We start from the raw sequence: 9784 nt of genomic DNA on the forward strand, positions 1-9784 counted from the left end.
TTTATTTGTTTGCACTGATGAGAGAGACATGACAACTCTTGCTTTAATGTGTGTCAAGGGCCATGTGATGTATTAATTTTCAAAATGTTGGACATACGTAGTACATCAAGAGTATAGTAAGTAATTTTATTAGTAGCTTATAATGCATTTAGTGATTGAATATGTCCACATTTTGAACATCCCTCTTATGCTGCCACAGTTAAATCACTGGTGAAAAATAATTGTGATTACTGTAATTTTGAGATATTACTAATATAATAAAATGTCTTTGTGTTGTAGCACAAAGGGTATAATTAAATGTACTTTCTTTGAATGCTTCTGGATGATTTCCATTGCACAATACATTGAGGTACAACCTCTGGAATCTTCTTGATTATTTTTGAGGAGCAATGTGCAATTGTCTTACTAGATATTTAGACTGAAAACTGTTTTGACAGATACCATTTCAACATCACCTGGTGTTTGTCACTTTGTCACAGCACTTTTTTGTATTATTGATTAAACACTTTTCTGATTTTATTGTTTCTTCATTGGAACAGATTTGAAGAAATTAATATTACATCAGTTACTAAGGGAACTTCTGTAGTGAATGGGTGCCGTCAGAATGAGAGTCCAAACAGCTGATAAAAAACATAACAATAATCCATAAGTAATTCACATGACTCCAGTCCATCAATTAATATATGTTGAAGTGAAATGCTGTGTGCTTATAAGAAACAGATCCATCATAAAGATGTTTTTAACTTCAAACCAACTTCCAGCTAAGATAGAAGAGTCCTCTATCCATAATATGCTTTCTGACAAGTATGTCAGTGGATTTTGATTTGAGAGGACATCAGGGGATGGACGTTTTACTGGAGGAAGTGTTATGAATTTTGGACTTATATTTTGGCCAGAAGTCATGGTTTGAATTAAAATGCCTTGATGATGAAGTTGTTTCTTACAAACATGCAGCTTTTCACTTCACACGACACTAATTTGTTGGACTGGAGTAATGTTGATTACTTCTGGATTATTGTGATGCTTTCATCAGCTGTTTGGACTCTTATTTTGACGGCACCCATTCACTGCAGCGGATCTACTGGGGAGCAAGTGGATGTGGATCATGGGTGGCCTGAGGGTGAGTAACTTTTCAGCAATTTTTTCAGCATTTTTAAAAATATAAGTACAATTTAAAATCATGTACATAGACAATAAATGCACTGTATGATTAATTGAAATGTTATTACATTAAAGACACTTAATATAAAATGGGTCTAAAGGATTTAATATCACCTGCATAGCCCAGCAGACTCAGGGGAAAATCTAGTGCACATAATAGTCTGTGGTCAGGAACTGGGGTTACTGGCTTACGCCTGTTATGTAAACCCTGGTGCAAGTTTAAAAATTGGCTCAACACATTTTATTTTATTGTTGCTCAGTGGTATCCCCTGAAAAAAGACAAACCAACTCATAAAAGTCACGACAACAGCACAAGAATCAAATTCAGATTTAAATTTGCATTGTCTCCCAATAGACGCACACCTCTTTTTATAGTCCACTATTTAAGCAGGGAGAGGAGAAGCTTTACCGCCAGTATTGAAGAGTTTGCCCTCAGAAATGTTTCTTCTCATTTGCAGACCTTGTTAAACCGCTTAAAAACAGGCTGCTCTTGCAGACTTTGGGAATTCAGCAGGCTGCTGATGTAAGCTAATACATGCCGCTGCGTCTGTCTGTCCACTTGTAACAAGTTGACTACTGAAGGAGAAGGTGTCAGGGGCTTGTCCAACACGTTTTGCATCTACACCTGGCTGTGGGGTGCATGCTTTTATGTCCAGACAAACCTCTCTGCGGCTGGCTGGGATGAATCAGATTTCACAATAAGCTGGCAAACAAGCAATAGTCTGGATATCACTGACCAAATAATATACAAATGCTAACATTCTGTCTGCACCAGCAGATGCTGGGAAAGATGCACTTATACTAATATTATGATTGACACAAAAGACAGAAACAGTGTTTGACATTTAGAGATCTTGTATAGTTACACACATTTTGTATAGATTTGAAGAGGGCACAGTATTCTGACAGGGTCTGATTTGAAACTTGTTCCCTTTGCAGTTAATATGAGACAATTTGAGTTGACAATCTTTTTTGATTAACTGATTTCTGCTGAAAATTTCCTCAAGATGTAGATGAGTTTGTTTATTCATCAGAATAGATTTGGAGAAATTTAGCATTACATCACTTGCTCACCTCTGCAATGGATCCTCTGCAATGAATTGGTGCCATCAGAATGAGATTTCAAACAGCTGATAAAACATTAATCCAAGTAATCCACATGACTCCAGTCCATAAATATATGTCTTGTACAGTAAGAAGCTTCACCATTAAGATATTTTTTAAACTTCAAATCATTGCTTCTGGTTAAAATACCTCTATCCATAAAATTTCTTTCGCCAGTGAAAATGTCGTCTTGTCTGAATAAGGAGAGAAATATGCACTGATCATGCACCATTTACAAGCAACAGTTCAAAACAGTTCTAAGCAAATATGTTGGTGGATTTTGATATACAGTAAGAGGACAACAGAGGATAGACTTAAAAGTTTAAAGCTAAAAAACATCCAAAAGATGTATTTCTTCTTACAAAAACCCAACTTTTTGCTGGACTGGAGGGTGTGTGGATTACTTGTGGGATTATTGTGATGTTTTTATTAGCTGTTTGAACTCTCATTCTGACGGCACCCATTCACAGAAGAGGATAAATTGGTGAGCGAGTGATGTAATACTACTGTAAATTTCTCCAAATCTGTTCCAATGAAGAAACAAACTCATCTACAAACAACTTATTTTTATTTTTGGGTGAACTATTACTTTAATTAAATTGGAGGTTTGCAACTGGTTTTACTACCAAGTTACAAAGATTTACTACCAAGCTACAAAGATGCATTTGTGGCAAAATATTATAGAGTGTGATGTGCAGCCTTTAATATCAGGTACAAAAGGTAAGGGAAGTGATTTGTTCCCCTCCTCACAATTATGTGGTTAATTACACTATATTATTTGCACTTCACATTTTTTTCCCCATGCTTCCCTGTTAAAACAGACCTGCAGTCCATTGTTGGGTCATGACCTTCAGTTATGTCATACTGTTCCAAAGTGCAGGCACTCCACATTTAAAAGGTGTGATTGTGAGAGTAGTTTTTTTTTCTTCTGAAAACCTACAGTTTTAATTTGCCATGACCGTCAGGGTGTGTCTGAGATGCCTGGGAATCTCTGTCATACTAGAATACTTAAATATCTTTTTTTTCTGGACCATTTAATACAGCACAACAGTGAGCTCATTGAACTGCGACTTTTCTCAATAACATCTTATTTTAAATCATGACCTAATGTTCACTGTTTTAATGTGTTCAAAAATTCATACAGGAGGAAAAATATTCTGATTTGTGAAGTACTGTATACTCACTAAAGGTTTTTCTCTGTTACAGTGCGGTCCCTCCTCTTCTATACAGACTGCAGTATGGCCCATCTGGACGACAGCTGTGCCATTTGTCATAAACAAAACCATGAACAGTATATATAAAAAATAATAATAATAAAAATAAAACAGTAAAAAAGTATCATTTTGGAAAATACAAGTTGAGTCCTTTTATCTTTAATTAAATAAATACAATTGTTTTAAAACTGCCTTTTTGATATAATCATATTAGGACAGCTTTGTATGTATATGTAGACATATATGTATACGGTACTGTTATTATCAGAGCCCGTGTAAAAATCTCAGTACCGTTGACAGTATAAAGTATAAAACCAAACCCAAAATGGTTTAATAATTTGAATTATTTTTAGAGCTCCATCTGATTCCAATTAGCTGTGGAAAGTGAGAAAATAAAATATTCAGACGACGGTTCAAAAAATGTTGATTTTCATTCCCGGTTGTGTTTCGTTAAACACTCTCTCTCTTTGTGGCGAAACACTCATAAAGGACTCATAGCTCCCGCTTATTCCTCGGTCCTGCAAAAATATTTTTAGCCAAAGTACGCCAATAAACATTAAGTCGTGTTTGTGTTGCATGAGTCCATACCACGAATTATGTCATAAATGAAATGGATTTACGTCACTGAGCAGGGGTGAGTAGGTGGTATTCTCCATCAGATTACAGGACAGGCTCCAGTGAGCTGTCTGCGGGCCGATCCCACGGATTTCCACAAGCTTCTATTTTGGAGCAAGATGGCCTGCTTATAGTTTGTAAAAAGCCACAGCATCCTATTAAAGATGGTTTAAAGCAATTGGACGATGTTTACTCAAAGTCTTGCCACAGCATTGTCCTTCTATTAGTAAAGCAAGCATTAGGGTTTTCCATATGAGTGTACGTATAGGTCTGTGTGAGCGGACAGCAGCTTTTGAAGTCTTCAATCAAGGACTCTTGAACATGTGCCTGGTCTTTGATCTGCAGTTTGGGAATGATAAGAGGCAATAGCCTTAATGACACAGTGATGCATCATCCTGATGTGGCCCACACATGCTGCCTTCCTCCGTGCCCCTTTAAAATTGCAATGCTCCCTTAAAAATCTGATTTGTTAATGGGCAGAATGACAGTATAATAGGTAATAATCTTTGAGGAAATGATAAGTGGTTTTTTTAGTGCTGCGAGGGAGGGCCACCAATGTTTTGGACTCCTACTTGGCTCTGTGAAGAATAATACTCTTAATACCAAGGTATTCATGCATATAGGGTTCACAGGCCACCAAAAGGTCAAAAAAGATATTGTCGGCGGTCTGTATAGTGGCAGGTAAAACATATAGTAGTTTCCTAAATATTAGGATTCTTATTGTAAATGTGGCTAATTTGGATTTTTTTTTTTTTAAATCAAAAGAAATAGCCTGTTATATCATCTTTCTTCAGTTGCTACAGTATAGGCCTATAGATATACAATATATAGAGACGGCAGTGTCAAAAAAATTAACTCTGGCTCTGATATAAAGGTGTTACATTTGTTGATAGGCCTGCCATGTAGACATAATTATATAGCGAGTTTATAGACGCATAAAATTAAGATACATTTTCGTTTAACCAGCCTGTAATTAGGAGACTGCCTGGAGAGATGAAAATCTTGACGCATCCACTTCCGGTTAGAGCAAACCATCATCTCATCCAAAGGAATCCAGACAGAGGTACCCTTCATTTATAGTGTCTGCAATTTAGCAGGTGATTACTCTTCCTTTTGTGGTTTCCCTTTTGTGTTTACCATAAAATTCCATCCATTTCATCAGCAAGAATCTCAGCAAAAAATGTTATATAATGATCTCTGACACATTAGCGGAGTATATGTGATAAGATGACATTTTCTTCCCAGATTGTGACTAAAAAATACAATACTGATCATTTTCTGCAGGGGTGCCATGCTCTGACAAGATAAGACATGACCAAAGAACAAGAAGAAGAAGAAAAACACAATATAGTGCACTGTAGAAACAATCTTTACTCAGAAATTGCTAGTATTTTTCGCAAACAATTATAAAGAAATGTCAAATAACATTGAATTACATGTAAAAGAAGTAGATAAAATGAAAAACTGTTCTTTTAAAACACACTTCAATAATCTTTTTAATCTTTTATTTTTTCCAGAACGTACAGTTACAGATTATTTTTAAGATGTGTGAGTGGTATATCTTTAATGTAGCAAAATGTAATATATTTAATAGATGCAAACTATATGTAATATTTAAATTATAAAAACATGCTATATATATATATATATATATATATATATATATCATATTTGATACATTTTAACACACAGATACATACATACGATACTGTATGTGTGTGTGTTGACGTGTGTGTTTGTGTGTGTGTGTGTGTGTGTGTGTGTATGCATGATTTGCTACATTCCCAGTTTTATGGATATCTAAACTAACAATTCAGTTTTCAGAAGAACCTGGTGGCAAATATCCCACAGAAAGGCTAGCGGAAACCTGTGAGACATGTCTGTAGACGACAGACCCGTCAAAATCTTCATCAACTCAGACGACCTTGACAGCACATAGCCAGACGTTTGATCTGTCCTGAATCATAAGAAGGGGCAGACGACGTAGCAGGGTGGAAGGATTGAGGGGAAAGCGTGGCAGAAAACAACACAAGTCATAATTGCATGCGTAGGCTAACACATCTGGATTTACCACTCCTTGGCCCTTTGCCACAGACTTTATGATGAAAAAAAAAAAAGAAGATATTTTCTTACTTCCTACCAAAAGCTGTGTCTTAATGGGTTTGGCACCTCTGCGGCCAGAGCTATATTTATCTGCACTGGAGAGAGTAGGTTGAAAATGACACCATTATTTTCTCTAGACTGTTTTCGCTCCAGAGTAAATGAAAGAGAGAGAGACAGATAGAGAAAGAGAGGGGCTAGAGGAAATGGAGTGGAGTTTGACTGGTGTACCAGTGCTCTGGCATTATTTCTGCCAGACTGGCATAGAGACAGACTCTGGTCTCTCCTGTATGCCAGCTTAACAAACACTTTTTGGCTGAACATGGCAACAATCCAAGTTTCTTTGGACAGTTTTGAGTTCAATTTCTTGTTCCACGAATGTTAAATCTAGTCCGTACGGCTTTGCACTAATTAGCGAAGCATTTGCAGAGCACATCCGACATAAAAATGCCAGTCAGAAGTCTTAACCATTGGATTTGTAAAAAATTTGACCCTTTCTAGTGATGTTTATATCTGCTTCAACACAAATATTATTGCTGAATAAATGCGCTGACAATTTTCAATTTGAAAGATGAAACTAATTTTAAAAAATGACATCTATACAGAAAAACATATATTTTAAATATATTTTTAAAAAGTTTTTTTATAATTATTTTAAGCTATGTTATATAATATTCTAAGCAATATTTATATATAACGTCTATAATATTTTAAAAAAATTAAGTTATATTATTTTAAAATACATTTATCTGTATGTTGTAGTTACTGTAATCTGACTAAATTTGGTGACTTACGTGCTTTGCAAATATATGCAAATATTATTACTATTTGATCATGCTGACAATTTTCAGTTGGAAAGACGGAACAGATTTTTTAAAACATCTTCCCATGCAGAACAAATATATATTCCTTTTTAAATTCTTTTTTTAAAGTATTGTTATTTTAAAATATATTTTTATGTACATTTTAGTTACTCATGTTCCTTTATATAATTTTTGACCATTCTTCATATTGTTCATATTTTCTATCAAATGTAATTATATTATCCAAAATATATATTTACAATATACATTAAGCATTTTCTTTCCCCTTGAAATACATTTTGTCGTATATTTTGTCATTTGAGGATTTAAACAAATTTTTTTTAAATTGAAACATAATTTCCATAAACTGTGCTATTCATAATATATATTTTATATATATATATATATATATATATATATATATATATATATATATATATATATATATATATATATATATATATATATATATATAAAATACACCCCCCCCCCCCCAAAAAAAAAAAAAAAAATAAATTAAAAAAACTTGCTTTGAGGATAAGTATAAATTTAGGACTGCTAAATTTTTTGGGCTAAGTGACGTCTATGTTTAATTTTGGTATCCTGGCTATTTTTAGCTTCCCACTCAACACCACAGACTGGTTACCCAACATACAGTCATAAGGAAGTGTATGTCCTGGTGGTGAGCATGATGGCATGATGCACAACACTATATGTGGTGGACCTTTGATACACATAATTCAGCTGTGGGAAACAGTTTGGCCACACCCCACAGCATAAAAAGATAATGGCACTTTGACTTGTTTGTTTGTAAGACTGCTATTTAGCTGTCTGGTCTTGATTAACAAAAACAAAAGTGGGCAGCCATGCTGATTTGAGTATTTTAAATGGGAAACGCCGACAGTTGTTTGTTCTCTCAGAGCTACCGTCACATGTAAATAATCTCTTCAGCATCAGCTTTATCGTACACTAGGGCAATGTGGCATTTTCTCATTTCATGAAGTTTTCGGCTCATTTACTGCCATAAGTGCAGTCCTCAAAACTATAGACAGAAGGAGATGGTCATTGTTGTTTGGAGTCCATTTGCCAAACCCCTGGTGGATTCATGGTTGACCAGGAAGAATGCATCAATTCATCTCTCTGTTTAGTTGTTCTGACAGTATAATGCTATGTTTTTTGCAATGTTGGCTTTTCTATAGGTGGTCTGGCCACTGAAAGCCCAAGTAAGAGTCGATAGTGCAACTGAAAAGTGTGCAAATTTTATAAACATTTATACATAAGAGCAGCTCTCTGACTGTTTAATATGATTTACTGTTGTTTTGCCGCCTAAGTTAAAAGAAAACTTTGCCCCAAAATGAAAATTCTCTGTATTTGACATTCATAAGAACCACTAGTCCTAGGTGTCTTCCTGTTTTAATTTCTGACCACATTTCATTCCTTTACAATAACTGGAAAATCAGTCTAGAGTTTGGTCATTTTGCACCAGTTCTTGCTTGATTTGTGAGCGAAAACTAAGAGGCAAAATTGGCAACTAGCACACAGGGACTGATTATATCCGTCTCCTTAGTGCCTCCTTTCCAAGTCATTATCGTCATGAGCAGTCAGGCTTCTTGCTGCTATTTTTATCACTTTCTTTCAAGCTCCCTTTAGAGGCCTCATTGTTATTGGGTACTCTGAGTGATTTACAGGGGCCTTTTGGTCATTAGAAATGATACTTGAGGAGCCTAGATCAGTGTATGTGAGTAGAATAGAAATGAGACCTGTTATTTTAACGTTTTTTAATCTTATATGGTGCTGAAAAGAATCATCTTTAAAGAAAAGTCTGATTTTATATTCTCTGACCTTGAAGAATAACACAATACAGCTTTCCTCACACACATGACTGGCCGCAGGGAGCACTTGTGGGAAGGCATGTCCATCCATCGTTTTTTCCATGTCTCTGCAGAAGCTCCTTGACTGAGGTCGACCTAAAACTTTCCACCAGTGTACGGGCCTTTTCCAGGATTTCTGTTGGACTGATGTTACTTCATAACAGACTACTGAGAGCTTCAAAAGAGACAGACATAATATCAGTCTGACCGTCTGTTTAACTTGTGCCAGCCTAGTAATACAAACGTGTGTGTCAGAATGTCTGGGTGCCTATGTGAATGAGTTTTTTTGTGTGAAAATGTGTATGTATTGCATTACGTGAGTATGTCTGTGTTAAACCTATGTCTCAGCGCATCGTTTTTGGTCTATTTACAACAGAATGCTTGAGTGCTTCTCTTTTAAACGCACTTGACCCATTTAACATGCCAAACAGGTGCAGGTCTCGCAAATTCAGCTTGAGACCAAATTTAGCAAGACATTTTATAACATGACACGTTTGTAGCCTGTAAGTCCAATTAATTAGTATAATTTTCTGCACAGATTCAAAAGAGTGAGTATCGTTTACTGTGTGTATGGATATATTTGTGCATAATATCTGTGTAAAAAGTTTTCATGAAAAATTGATGCTTCATCAGTCATCATTTAAAACTTACAGTAACATTTAGAACAAAGCGAAAGCACATACACAAAAAAACTGTTGTTTTAAATTTTTGAGAAAACCATTTACTCACAGATCTGGGACTGTGCATGCTCTTAGACAACGCTGCGTGCAAGAGACAACATGAGCAGAAGGGAGAAGGGGTAAGAAGGGTAAGGTTGTACGGAAAGCCCTTATATCATATGGACATATGTGAGGCTCAGTAAAACGAGGAACACATTTAGATGCTTGAGCACCTGTTGTGAATATGGCGGATTTTT

Source organism: Cyprinus carpio, unplaced genomic scaffold (genome assembly GCF_018340385.1).
Source record: "Cyprinus carpio isolate SPL01 unplaced genomic scaffold, ASM1834038v1 S000006627, whole genome shotgun sequence".
NCBI classification, from domain to species: Eukaryota; Metazoa; Chordata; class Actinopteri; order Cypriniformes; family Cyprinidae; genus Cyprinus; species Cyprinus carpio.